Source organism: Pelobates fuscus, chromosome 9 (assembly GCF_036172605.1).
Source record: "Pelobates fuscus isolate aPelFus1 chromosome 9, aPelFus1.pri, whole genome shotgun sequence".
NCBI classification, from domain to species: Eukaryota; Metazoa; Chordata; class Amphibia; order Anura; family Pelobatidae; genus Pelobates; species Pelobates fuscus.
In genome coordinates, this window is record NC_086325.1 from 149926983 (window position 1) to 149940494 (window position 13512).

At 43.8% G+C, this 13512-nt stretch overlaps 1 protein-coding gene across 1 annotated transcript in view; it reads right to left on the minus strand.

Annotated features, from left to right (window-relative positions):
• Positions 1–13512, minus strand: part of FGD1 (FYVE, RhoGEF and PH domain containing 1) — a 133325-nt gene that overhangs the window by 93198 nt on the left and 26615 nt on the right. The window lies entirely within an intron of this gene.

Consider the following 13512-nt stretch of genomic DNA (forward strand, 5'->3'; position numbering starts at 1 on the left):
ATGTAATAATATGATGGAGGGCTCACCCCCAGTAATATAGTATAGAAAATAGGCCAGTATAGTAGAAGACAGCATCCGCTAGAGTAAATTATATACATATCTGTAATAACTGGGGCTTACCCAGTAATAATAAGACCTCCAGGAGAATATCCAGGAGGGAGGTGCAGTGGTACGGACAAAGCAGGCCAATCATATGAGCTGTGACAGTGCCAGTCAGATCAAATAGCCAATACCAGGCAAGGTAAGGTACCAGGATAAGTAATAATATTATGGAGGGGGGGTTCACCCCCAGTAATATAGTATAGAAAATAGGCCAATAATAGTAGCAGACAGCATCCGCTAGAGTAAATTATATACATATCTGTAATAACTGGGGCTCTCCCAGTAATAATACAACCTCCAGGTGAAAATCCCATAGGGAGGTACAAGAGCACAGACAGAGCGGGCCAAACATAGGAGCTGTACCAGTGACGGACCAATCAAATGGCCAATACCAGGTGAGGTAAGGCAACAGGATATGTAATAGTATGGGGGGGGGGGTGATTTTTGGGCAAACTGCGTCACTTTAATAGTGGCAGCACATGACATCATAGACTGCCATTTTGGTATCACTTTGCCTTTACATTTTCAACTGCAATCATAATTATAAGGCAGGAATGGGACATTGAAGTTGTATTGTCCATCTAGAGTGGAGCCCTGCATTCTATTATGAGTATGTTCTTCTCTTAAGATCTTTATTACTCTTTATTTCGATTTGTACTACAACTAGTCAGCAATACACACAATAGATTTCTCTGCTTTTATCAAGGGTTGTTTTACCCTACTGCATTTTATCGGCACATTCTCAATTTCACCGGAATCACCAGGAATAAAGCATTTCTATTTGGCCGCGACAGATTTTAAATGCCGACACATTTTAATTATTTTTTACATTTTATTTTTTTCATATATTGCGCTAGCCTCAATGGGGAAAAAATGTATCTGTATGTGACACTATATATTTATAGAAAGGAGAAGAGGTGAAGAAGGCTTTTTTGTTTATTTTTTTCCCCCCATTTGTTCGAACAAGCTTACGAGAGTAACTTGAATGTAAGAAGGCCTTACAGGCACTATTGCCACCATAACAACTTTGTACAGTTGACGGTTTCAAAGGCTGAGAGTTGTTCCTTTAACTGAAGCAGACATTACCATCCAAATGTTTGGTCTTAAGAAGCCATTTTAAGTATTTATTCACTAAATCGGGAATTGTGGTGAAATTCTTCGTCAATCAATTTTCAGTTAGGTTTTTCAGCCTGAAATTTGTAATCTTTTTGTCAATTCTCCACAGAGAATTTAGTCAATAAAATATGTTTTTTTTTTTTATTTCACTGACCATTTGTAAATTAGATGTTGGATAGCAACCCTTCCAATGGGCCTCACTTTTAGGGGGCTCACTGTTGGTAATGTCTCTGGTACTTTGGCAAGCCTTTACAAACGTTGTGCTAAGGAGAATAAATTGGCTTCATGGCCCTACGTCCATCGGTTTTATTTTACAATGTACATGGAATTTCCTGGTGCAGAGGTTTTGACTCTAATAAAACATTCTCCTGTAACCACATATATTCCCTGCTGGTTGGAGGAAGCAAAGGCTAGAGGAAGCTGTGCCTGTATGTGTTTGTACGAGTGGACGCACGCGCCTTTCAAATACACTTTCAAATACAAATACAAGTTTTTTTTTAAATTTCATTAGAAAGTGTTTTCCTTTTTCAGGACTATCAAACAGATGTTGCTCATTTTCAGGCACGTCCTGAATGACATCACTAAAATCTAAACTGGTCTTACTGAAATGACAACGTTTCCACTTTCTGATTTTTCAAAAACTGTGTATACCATATGAGTGTCTTGTGTATTCTCAAAGGGACACTTTCTTGCTGAAGTGCTTTATTTGTGAAGAGTGCGCCCTCTCTTTTTATAATTTCACAGAAAGTAATGATTTCAGTAGAAATTGACACTTTTATAAATTAACCATGTTAACCTTCCTGGCTGTCAATCAGACAACCGATCCTGTTACTTCCTGGTTTGGTTAGCTCAGTGGAGCTTAACTCAAGAGGCAGCAATTGCCCAGAGCACCTGCCTTGCAAAGATTTCTCATTGAGTTTCTTTGGGAAGTCTGTGATTGGACAGCCACAGAAAGTCTGGACAGGGTTGGAAGGGTAAGACTGGCATAGGCTTCATACAACTGGCATAGGCTTTTGCAAGCTCTTTTTAGAGTCGTCATCAAACTTAGCATAAAAGGTTTATTCACTGTTGTGTGAATTATTGGAAATTTCAAGTAAATTCAGTGGCAGATCCAGGAGGAGCATCAGGGCAACATACCTCTTAACATTGCCCCTGCTAGAATCGGGATGGGTGCAAATTGTGCCACTGGTGATGCCCCTAAATTGATAGGCCCAGCTAGAAAGTAGGCTGGTCCACCCCCTTAAGGTCATATGAGCCGCCCGAACAGATGCCCTCATAGAGGATAACGCAGAGAGTGCTACCGAAGTGTTTCCTGCATGGTCCTAGTGCCCTCTGGACAGCACTCGTACGTCTATGATATGCTGGCGCTGTGTTGCCCGAGAACAGTTTCTTGGGACTGTGGACGTGTTGAGAAGCATGGGGCAAATAAACTTCCCAAGAAGCCAGGAGAAATAATATCTGATTGGCAGCAGGAGCTAATTAGGGGGTCACTTCCAATCTGTCCCCAAACGCCGGCTTTCAAATTACTAAAATGTTTGCCAGGCTACCTCTTGTTAAATCTGCTTGATATACAGAGGGAAGAGAGCATTGAATTGATTCAGACATCACAGCAACAGTGTCACTGCAGAAGCTGCATTGCCTTGACATTATTGCACAGTCATTATTCGGCATGTGCCAACCATTATTTTTAATAACACTCAGACACCCATAAGTTCTGTTGGAGTATAAAGTCCACAGCTTTATTAATTAGCATAAATATATAAATTAACAATTTAGGGTCATTGTCAACAGTACTCCTTTCGTTCCATTCCTTCCTGTACCATACCCCCGACAATGACCCTACCAAAGAACAAACATTAACATAACCAATAATACATCACATATAACTCACGGCCTACCAAGAGGCCCCACCTCCATTTGTTTAACTGCAGGGGTGTACCCAGACACCCCTACACCCCTTGGTTCGTAGCCACCGATGGGCTAGAATCTACCTCCACACTTTAACTCCGGCCTACTCCAGCCTAGACCTTGGCCTACCAATTTCCTAACCCACCAAACTTCCTGTTTAACCAAGACCTTTTCCCGCCGCTGTGACCAAACGGGAACTACCTCGTACTCATAGGGTGGGTGGGAGGGACAATTTACAGGTAAGTAGGGCTCAAGTTAAAATGGCCATAACCCAAAATGGCCGCTATTTTGCTTCCCTTCTATCCCCCTCCCCTTGCATTACCCTAAGACAACCCCCTTGACCTAAAATTCACCTGCCTACTCCTGGCTCTGTCAAGGCCCACTCCTCCCTCCGTTGCTTCGTGGTTTCAAAATGTGAGTAGGTATTTGTCAGTTAGGGCTGCCATCAGAATTTTGGGGGCCCTTACACAGTTTGAGTCTGCCCACCCATTTCACCACCGTGTGTGTATAGTGGATGCAGCGTTTGTTTGTATAGTGGATGCAACGTGTGTGTTTGTATAGTGGATGCAGTGTGTGTTTGCATAATGGATGCAATGTGTGTGTTTTTCTATAGTGGATGCAGTGTGCGTTAGTGTAATTAATGAAGTGTGTGTGTTTCTGTAGTGGATGCAGTGTGTGGTGTGTTAGTGTAGTGGATGAAGTGTGTGTTTGTATAATGGATGCAATGTGTGTGTGTTTCTGTAGTGGGTGCAGTGTGCGTTATTGTGATTAATGAAGTGTGTGTGTGTTTGTATATTGGATGCAGTGTGTTTGTGTTTCTATAGTGGATGCAGTATGTGTTAGCGTAGCGAAAGAAGTGTGTGGGTTACCATAGCAATGCTCTGATACGTTCCCCGGCGCCAGCCTGAAGAAGTTGCCTACACCCACCGGACCACGTGAAATCAGGATTCCTCCCCCTACACCTGACCCAAGGTAAGCCTCAGGGATGGGGGTATAAACTTTAGATTTAAAGGGTTAAACAAAAATGTTTTATACCCAACTACAGCCCCTATCCTCCCACTATAGACACTATCTACCCACTATTACCCCCATACTCCCAATATTAGCCCCTATCCCCCCACTGTAACACCTATCACTCCACTACAATCGCTAACCCTTCCATGGACACAATAATCCTACTAAAGCCAATATTCCCCCACTACAGATGCAATATAAGAAGAAGCCCCCCATCTCTCATAACTGTGCTCTTGATGTCATTTACAACTTGGAAAAAAACAATACGTGCAGCCTGTCATTTGTTGATATATAAGAAATCTCTGTATTTTCGATGTATATCAGAACATATTAGTAGAATTCACATGTCTGTTTGTCGTGGTTTTATTCGGTGAATCACATCATAAAGTGGTCTTTACTGACGATCAACGTTTCGCCCACTTTAGGCCTTCATCACAAGGGGTTAAGCAAATCTCTTTATGTTATTATGGTTCTGGCACAATGTCTGTCACAAGCCCAACTTGTTATTTACTGTTATGGTTCATTTCAAATTTAAGGCCAAAGTAGTCAAACAGGAGGCATAGCAGACAGAGAATTTTTCCATTTAGGTTATTTTGGCCTTAAATGTTAAAATTCCTGGCAATTCTGACTTTACTGAATAACCCTGTGTGACACAGGTCTGTATGACCATTAAGCGAATAGCTAGCTCCTTGCTTAACCCTCACAAACTAGATGACAGGTTCACTTATCATGGGCCCAGTTGGACAGAATTCTCCTCGCTGTCCCTGGCCATTGATTCCTGCTGTTTCCTGGGCCTGGTACCCACCTGTGCGAGGGAGGGAGGTGCAGTCACGCTAGTCTTTCACAGGCACAATATATGAAATTACAAGCAGCTGCTTGTCCCCCATGGAATTTCCATATTGTATATCGGCAAAACGAGTGTTCTTTTTGTTCAGGGACCCAATGTTATATACATCCCTCCCCCCTCTCAGACAGAACATCTGGTTGCTTAGAATGCTCTAAAATAGGGTTTCCTGGTATGGTGTGTGGGGGTCTCTGTGTTATCGGTGTGAGATGTCTAAGCTCTGTGTAATTCACGCTCTTTGTGAGGAAATCACACTCAGATGTGTCTTTTTGTATTTTACTCAGTCTGCTGCAACATCACTATCACTCGGGATGGCAGACTCAATTAGTAACAAAAAGACTCACTCACTGTGTGGCACACTCGTTCATTGTATGGCACACTCGTTCATCGTATGGCACACTCGTTCATGGTATGGCACACTCGTTCATGGTATGGCACACTCGTTCATGGTATGGCACACTCATTCATCGTATGGCACGACTTATTTGTCGCATAGCAGTCTCACTCATGGCACATTGTATGGCACTTGTATGGCAGACTCATTCCTTGTATAGCAGTCTCACTCACTGTATGGCAGACTCATTCATTGTATGGCAGACTTTTTATCGTATTGCAGTCTCACTCATTGCATGGCAGATTTATTTATTGAATTGCAGTCTCACTCATTGTTTGGCAGGCTCATTAATTGAATTGCAGTCTCATTCATTGTATGGCAGACTTATCCATTGAATTGCAGTCTCACTCATTGTTTGGCAGACTCGTTCATTGAATTGCAGTCTCACTCATTGTTTGGCACACTCATTCATCGTATGGCACGACTTATTCGTCGCATAGCAGTCTCACTCATGGCACATTGTATGGCACTTGTATGGCAGACTCATTCCTTGTATAGCAGTCTCACTCACTGTATGGCAGACTCATTCATTGTATGGCAGACTTTTTATCGTATTGCACTCTCACTCATTGCATGGCAGATTTATTTATTGAATTGCAGTCTCACTCATTGTTTGGCAGACTCATTAATTGAATTGCAGTCTCACTCATTGTTTGGCAGACTCGTTCATTGAATTGCAGTCTCACTCATTGTTTGGCAGACTCGTTCATTGAATTGCAGTCTCACTCATTGTTTGGCAGAATCATTCATCGAATTGCAGTCTCACTCAGTGTATGGCAGACTCATTCATTGTGTAGCAGTCTCACTCATTGCATGGCAGGCTCATTCATTGTATAGCCGTTTCACTCATATGACAGGAACATTCATAGTATAGCAGTCTCACTAATTGTATGGCAGACTCACTCATCGTATAGCAATCTCACTCATTGTATGACAGATTAATTCATGGTATAGCAGTCTCACTCATTGTATGGCAGACTCATTCATTGTATAGCAATCTCACTCATTGTATAGCAGTTTATTGTATAGCAGTCTCACTCATTGTATGGCAGACTCATTCATTGTATAGCAGTCTCACTCATTGTATGGCAGACTTATTCATTGTATAGCAGTCTCACTCATTGTATGACAGGCTCACTCATCGTATAGCAATCTCACTCATTGTATGACAGATTAATTCATGGTATAGCAGTCTCACTCATTGTATGGCAGACTCATTCATTGTATAGCAATCTCACTCATTGTATAGCAGTTTATTGTATAGCAGTCTGACTCATTGTATGACAGGCGCATTCATGGTATAGCAGTCTGTCACGACTACTAGTGTGGTCCAGCATGCAGAAACTATGTAAACATATACATAGACAAGAAAAGGAAAATAAAAGGACAGAGTGTAAACTGGACCTTAGAATGGACGGACTAATACGCTAGGGACAGAGAATGGTCAAAGGGTAAACCGAGGTCAAGGAAGCCAGAAAATACACAATACCGTTTACACAAGCCAAGTCAGGGAAACCAGAATGCAGAATAACCAGGGAAAAGCCAAGATCAGGATACCAGGAAATCAGATTCACAAAGATAAAGCACTCTCAGGAAACCAGGAACAGGAAACCACGACAGGGCAAGGTACTGAGGTGAGCTAGGGATTTAAATATCCCTCTCTAAGGTCTGATTGGTCAGAGGGCGACCTCTGACCCCAAAACGTGCGTGCGCGTTAACCTAGTGACGTCAGTATGGACTTCGGAGGCGGAGCTACGTCTAGGTCAGCGCCATTTTGGATCCGGGAGCAACAGCCGGAGGATGCAGGGAAGCGGTTGTCAGTTTGCCGGCGAGCAGGTAAGCTCATACTGTCGGCGAGGCTGTGCCGGTCGGGCACAGCCCTGCCACGCAGTGGGCCGGCAACCATGACAGTACCCCCCACTCGAAGACCGCCCACCGGGCGGGAAGGACCCGGCTTGAGGGGAAAGCGGTTGTGAAACCACCGGACAAGACGGGGCGCATGAACCCAACAACGTTCCTCAGGGCCATACCCCTTCCAATCAAAAAGATAGGACAAGATACCTCTGGATATTTTGGAGTCCATTATAGAACGAACTTCGTACTCCTCCTGGTCACCTACTACCAAGGGCGGAGGAGGAGTGGACATTCTAGTGTATCGATTGCAAGTAAGAGGCTTGAGTAAAGATACATGAAACTAATTGGCAATCCTCATATGGGCAGGAAGTGATAAGGAATAGGTCACTGGATTGGTACGTCGGATGACTCGAAAAGTACCGAGGGGCAAATTTCATGGAAGGAACCTTAAGTTTGATATGGCGTGTGGATAACCACACCTTGTCAGCCAGATGATAGACAGGATTGGCACCCCGTTTCTTGTCGGCTTGGACTTTCGCACGTATCGAAGCCTTTTGCAGAGCTGAATGAACGGAATCCCAAGTATCATGAATAGATTCTAAACGGGTGTTTAAAGCAGGAATGTCCGTGTCTGAGAATTCCGAAGGGAAAACTGTGGGGTGATAACCCTGATTTACAAAAAATGGACTATGATTAGAAGATTCATGAGTCGCGTTGTTCCTGGCGAACTCAGCCATGGGTAAGAGCTCATACCAGTTAGACTGATTGGCATTGATAAAACAACGTAAATAGGATTCTAAAGATTGATTGCCCCTTTCTGCTGCTCCATTTGTTTGAGGATGATATGCTGACGAAAAGGAGAGTTCGATACCCAATTGTTTACAAAAGGAACGCCAAAACCTAGAAATAAATTGGGTGCCTCTGTCAGACACTATGTTTTTGGGCACTCCGTGCAACCGAAAGATCTCTCTCAAGAATATCTGAACGAGATCTTGAGCAGACGGTAATTTTTTAAGAGGAATAAAATGTGCCATCTTTGAGAATCTATCGATGACCATAAGGATTGTATTAAACCCGTTTGAACTGGGTAGATCCAGTGGTGTATTCTGGATTTGTGCTGCCCTAGGCACGACTAAATTCTACACCCCTTATCTAAATTTGCCCCACCAACTTGTGTCAAGGCCTTTTTTTTGACTGACAGACACACACGCTCAGAATGACAGACACAAACACACACTCACTGACAGTCCCAAACATACTCACTGCCAGACACACACACACACACACAGACATTTTCTCATACACTCACCAATTGTTCATATTTTTTTAATCTTAAAAGGACATATCTCCCCCATTGCCCGGATAGAAAATTATTACTTTAACACCTGGGGGGGAGCCCTAAGGTGGCAGCCAGCACTTGAGCCCCCCAGTACACAGGACAAACAAGGCATTTGCCTGGGAGCTTGGGGTGGCATTTTTTGCCGCCCCCCCTGAAAGTGCCGCCCTAGGCGAATGCCTTGTTTGCCTTGTGGTAAATACATCCCTGGGTAGATCCACAATAAAATCCATGGCTAAATGGTTCCATGGAGCATTAGGTATGGGCAGTGGTTGTAACAGTCCAGGAGGTGATCTAGGAGGAACTTTAGAAACGGCACATATTTGACATGCCCCCACATAATCTTTGATATCGTTCCTAAGAGTAGACCACCAAAACCTCCTAGAGATAGCAGAGAGGGTTTTATGGACTCCAGGATGACCTGCTGTGAGATTATCATGGAATAAATCAAGTACCTTTTTTCTTAAGGGAGGTGACACATACAGTTTATCCGGAGGTTTTCCCACGGGTGCCTGAGTTTGATCTGCTAGTATGGCACAGAAGAGTGGAGAAGACACTTCGGAAACTGTGGTGGCAATGAGGCATTCTGGAGATATGTTAGGAAATACCTCCTGTTCAGGAACTTCATCTGTCTCAAACTGTCTAGAAAGTGCATCTGCCTTTGTGTTCTTGGTCCCAGGCCTATAAGTAATTACAAAGTTGAATCGGGAGAGGAACAATGATCATCTAGCCTGACGAGAGGACAATCTCTTAGCGTCCCCAATATAAGCCAAATTCTTATGATCGGTAAAGATCAAAAGTGGCTCTTTGGAACCTTCCAAGAGATGCCTCCATTCCTTAAGGGCAAGTACAATGGCCAAAAGTTCCCTATTCCCTATGTCATAGTTCTTCTCTGCAGGTGTGAGTTTGCGAGAGAAAAATCCACAGGGATGTAAAGGCGCATCAGGACTTTCTCTGAGACAGAATGGCTTTAACTCCTGTTTCTGACGCATCCACTTCTAAAATAAATGGCTTGGTTGGATCAGGATGGGTCAGGACAGGTGCTGAAGAAAATAAAGATTTTAACTGTTCAAATGCCTCTCTTGCTTCTTTGGGCCATGATTTGCAATTTGCTAATTTTTTGGTTAGGTTGGTTATAGGAGAAACTACAGAAGAAAACCCTTTAATAAATTTGCGGTAGTAATTCGCAAAACCTATAAAGCGTTGTGTAGCTTTAAGGCCCTTGGGCAACGGCCACTGTAAGACTGCCTCCAGCTTGTGGGGATCCATCTGGAAACCGGACGGAGATATAACATATCCAAGAAATTGTATCTCCGTTTGGTCAAACTGGCATTTCTCCAGCTTACAGTAGAGACTGTTCTTTAACAGGGTTTTGAGTACTATTCTTACATGTTCGTGATGTGTCTCTAGGTCTGGGGAATAGATGAGAATGTCGTCTAGGTACACTAAAACAAACATGTGGAGGTACTCTCTTAGGACATCGTTGATAAAATACTGGAATACCGCTGGAGCGTAGCATAATCCAAACGGCATAACCAGGTATTCGTAATGTCCCATTCTAGTATTAAATGCGGTCATCCACTCGTGACCTTCCTTAATCCTGAATAGGTTGTACGCACTTCTGAGATCGAGCTTAGTGAAGACTCGAGCTCCTTTCAACCTGTCGAATAACTCTGATATAAGGGGAATAGGATAGGCGTTTTTTATCATAATCCTATTTAAACCCCTATAGTCTATACAGGGGCGTAGGTCTCCTTTTTTAGAGACAAAGAAGAACCCAGCCCCGGCGGGTGAGGAGGACCTACGGGTATGACCCTTTCTGAGAGCATCCTTTATATACTCCTCTAAACAAAGGTTTTCTTGGGGGGATAGAGCACACACTCCTCCCTTTGGAGGCATAGTACCTGGTAATACATTTATGGCACAGTCATAGGGTCTATGTGGTGGAAACCCCTCCGACTGGGCCTTGTTGAACACCTCCTTTAAGTCCAAATACTGTGGTGGTATCTGTGTGGTCAGGGGAGGTGCAATGGGAACATTGATGGTACCAATTGGTTGTGGTATCTGCTTTAAGCAAACACCTCTGCATCTCTCACCCCAACTCACAATCTCTCCTTCAACCCAATCTAAACGTGGATTGTGTTTCTGGAGCCAAGGGAAACCGAGTATTATCAGACATGTAGGTGAAGATATGATTTGAAGAGTGAAGAATACCCACTGAGACAGTGATTGGCAGAGTTTCGTGTGTGATGAGGGGCTGGGTAAGAGGCCTTCCATCAATAGCCTCTACTACTATGGGTCTCTCTTTCTGTCTTAAGAGCAGGAGAAACTTTGCAGAGAATTCTTTGTCTAGGAAATTCTCCGCTGCCCCAGAGTCAATCATAGCCTCACACTGTACAGCGGTTTTCAGAGGTAACTCTGACAAGGAAACGGTTCTTAGTCAATTTAGGGGACATATACATCACACCTAAAGTCGGTCCCCCCAAGTTTTCCGGCCGAACTGGACATGAAAATCTTTGATGTCCCTTCTTGCCACAATACATACTTTACCCTTCATTACGTCTGTGTTGTCTCTCTGCCTCAGTAAGTTTAGCAATACCCAATAGCATGGGTTCAGGTTCTGGAGGTGGAGCTTGGCTAATCACCACTGGGTTAAAGAAACAAGGGGCTATGGACAAGTTAGGATGTCTATTACGTTGTTTGTTTTTCTCTCTTTCTCTGAGCCTGTTATCGATATCTATCATGTACGTAATAAAGTCTTTGAGGTTAAACGGAAGCTGCGGTCTCGTCCTGTATACTCTCAGCTAAACCTTTTGAGAAAGCAGCCACCAAACCACTATTGGTCCAGTCAACCTCGGACGCCAATGTTCTGAACTCTATGGCGTAATCGGCTACAGAGCGACTGCCTTGTTTTATCCTCATTAGGGCTTTGGCAGCGTTCTTTTCTCTGCCTTTGGGTTCAAAAGTAGCCTTAAATGCTGTTAGGAAGACACTGTAATCACGGGCTACAGCCACTCTCCCATAAGGGGTTAGCCCAAGTTAAAGCCTTTCCTGTTAATTGGTTCATCAAATAGCCAATTTTCGATCTATCTGTAGGGAATGAACCGGGGGAAGCTTCGAAGTGGTACTCAATTTGGTTTAAAAAAACTCTAAATTCTTTAGAATCACCTCCATAACGAGGGGGAGGTAAAAGGGTTATGAACGGTGGTTTATGTGGCATGGGAGCCACTACAGGTGGCGGAACCACAGGTGGTACAGGAGGTGCCTCTAAATAGGCAGTTCTCTGGAGCAAGGTCTGAAATGCCTGAGCAAATTGATCTAACCTGTGATCCATATCCTCCACCCTATTCTCACAGGCAATCATATGTTTGCATAGTTCTGCAGGATTCATGGCCCTGTCGTAATGTCACGACTACTAGTGTGGTCCAGCACGCAGAAACTATGTAAACATATACATAGACAAGAAAAGGAAAATAAAAGGACAGAGCGTAAACTGGACCTTAGAATGGCCGGACTAATACGCTAGGGACAGAGAATGGTCAAAGGGAAAGCTGAGGTCAAGGAAGCCAGAAAATACACAATACCGTTTACACAAGCCAAGTCAGGGAAACCAGAATTCAGAATAACCAGGGAAAAGCCAAGATCAGGATACCAGGAAATCAGATTCACAAAGATAAAGCATTCTCAGGAAACCAGGAACAAGAAACCACGACAGGGCAAGGTACTGAGGTGAGCTAGGTATTTAAATATCCCTCTCTAAGGTCTGATTGGTCAGAGGGCGACCTCTGACCCCAAAACGTGCGTGCGCGTTGACGTCGTGACGTCACGCGCACGTCAGTATGGACTTCGGAGGCGGAGCTACGTCTAGGCGCGACAACGCGGTCAGCGCCATTTTGGATCCGGGCGCGACGGCCGGAGGATGCAGGGAAGCGGTTGTCGGTTTGCCGGCGATCAGGTAAGCTTGTGCTGTCGGGGAGGCTGTGCCGGTCGGGCACAGCCCTGCCACGCGGCGGGCCGGCAACCGTGACACAGTCTCACAGGCTCATTCATGGTATAGCAGTCTCACTCATTGTATGGCAGACTCATTCATTGTATAGCAATCTCACTCATTGTATAGCAGTCTCACTCATTGTATGACAGGCTCATACATGGTATAGCAGTCTCACTCATTGTATGGCCGGTGCATTCATGGTATAGCAGTCTCACTCATTGTATGACAGGCACATTCATGGTATAGCAGTCTCACTCATTGTATGACAGGCACATTCATGGTATAGCAGTCTCACTCATTGTATGGCAGACTCATTCATGGTATAGCAGTCTCACTCATTGTATGGCAGACTCATTCATGGTATAGCAGTCTCACTCATTGGATGGCAGACTCATTCATCGTATAGCAATATCACTCATTGTAAAGCAGTCTCACTCAGTGTATGGCAGACTCATTGTATAGCAGTCTCACTCATTGTATGTCAGACTCATTGTATAGCAGTCTCACTCATTGTATGGCTGACTCATTCACCGTATAGCAGTCTCACTCATTGTATGATAGGCTCATACATGGTATAGCAGTCTCACTCATTGTATGACAGGCTCATACATGGTATAGCATTCTCACTCATTGTATGACAGCCTCATTCATCGTATAACAGTCTCACTCATTGTATGGCAGACTCATTCATCGTGTAGCAGTCTCACTCATTGTATGACAGGCTCATTCATGGTATAGCAGTCTCACTCATTGTATGGCAGACTCATTCATCGTATAGCAATCTCACTCACTGTATAGCAGTCTCATTCATTGTATGGCAGACTCATTGTATAGCAGTCTCACTCATTGTATGGCAGACTTATTCATCGTATAGCAGTCTCACTCATTGTATGGCAGACTCATTCATCGTATAGCAGTCTCACTCATTGTATGACAGGCGTATTCATTGTATA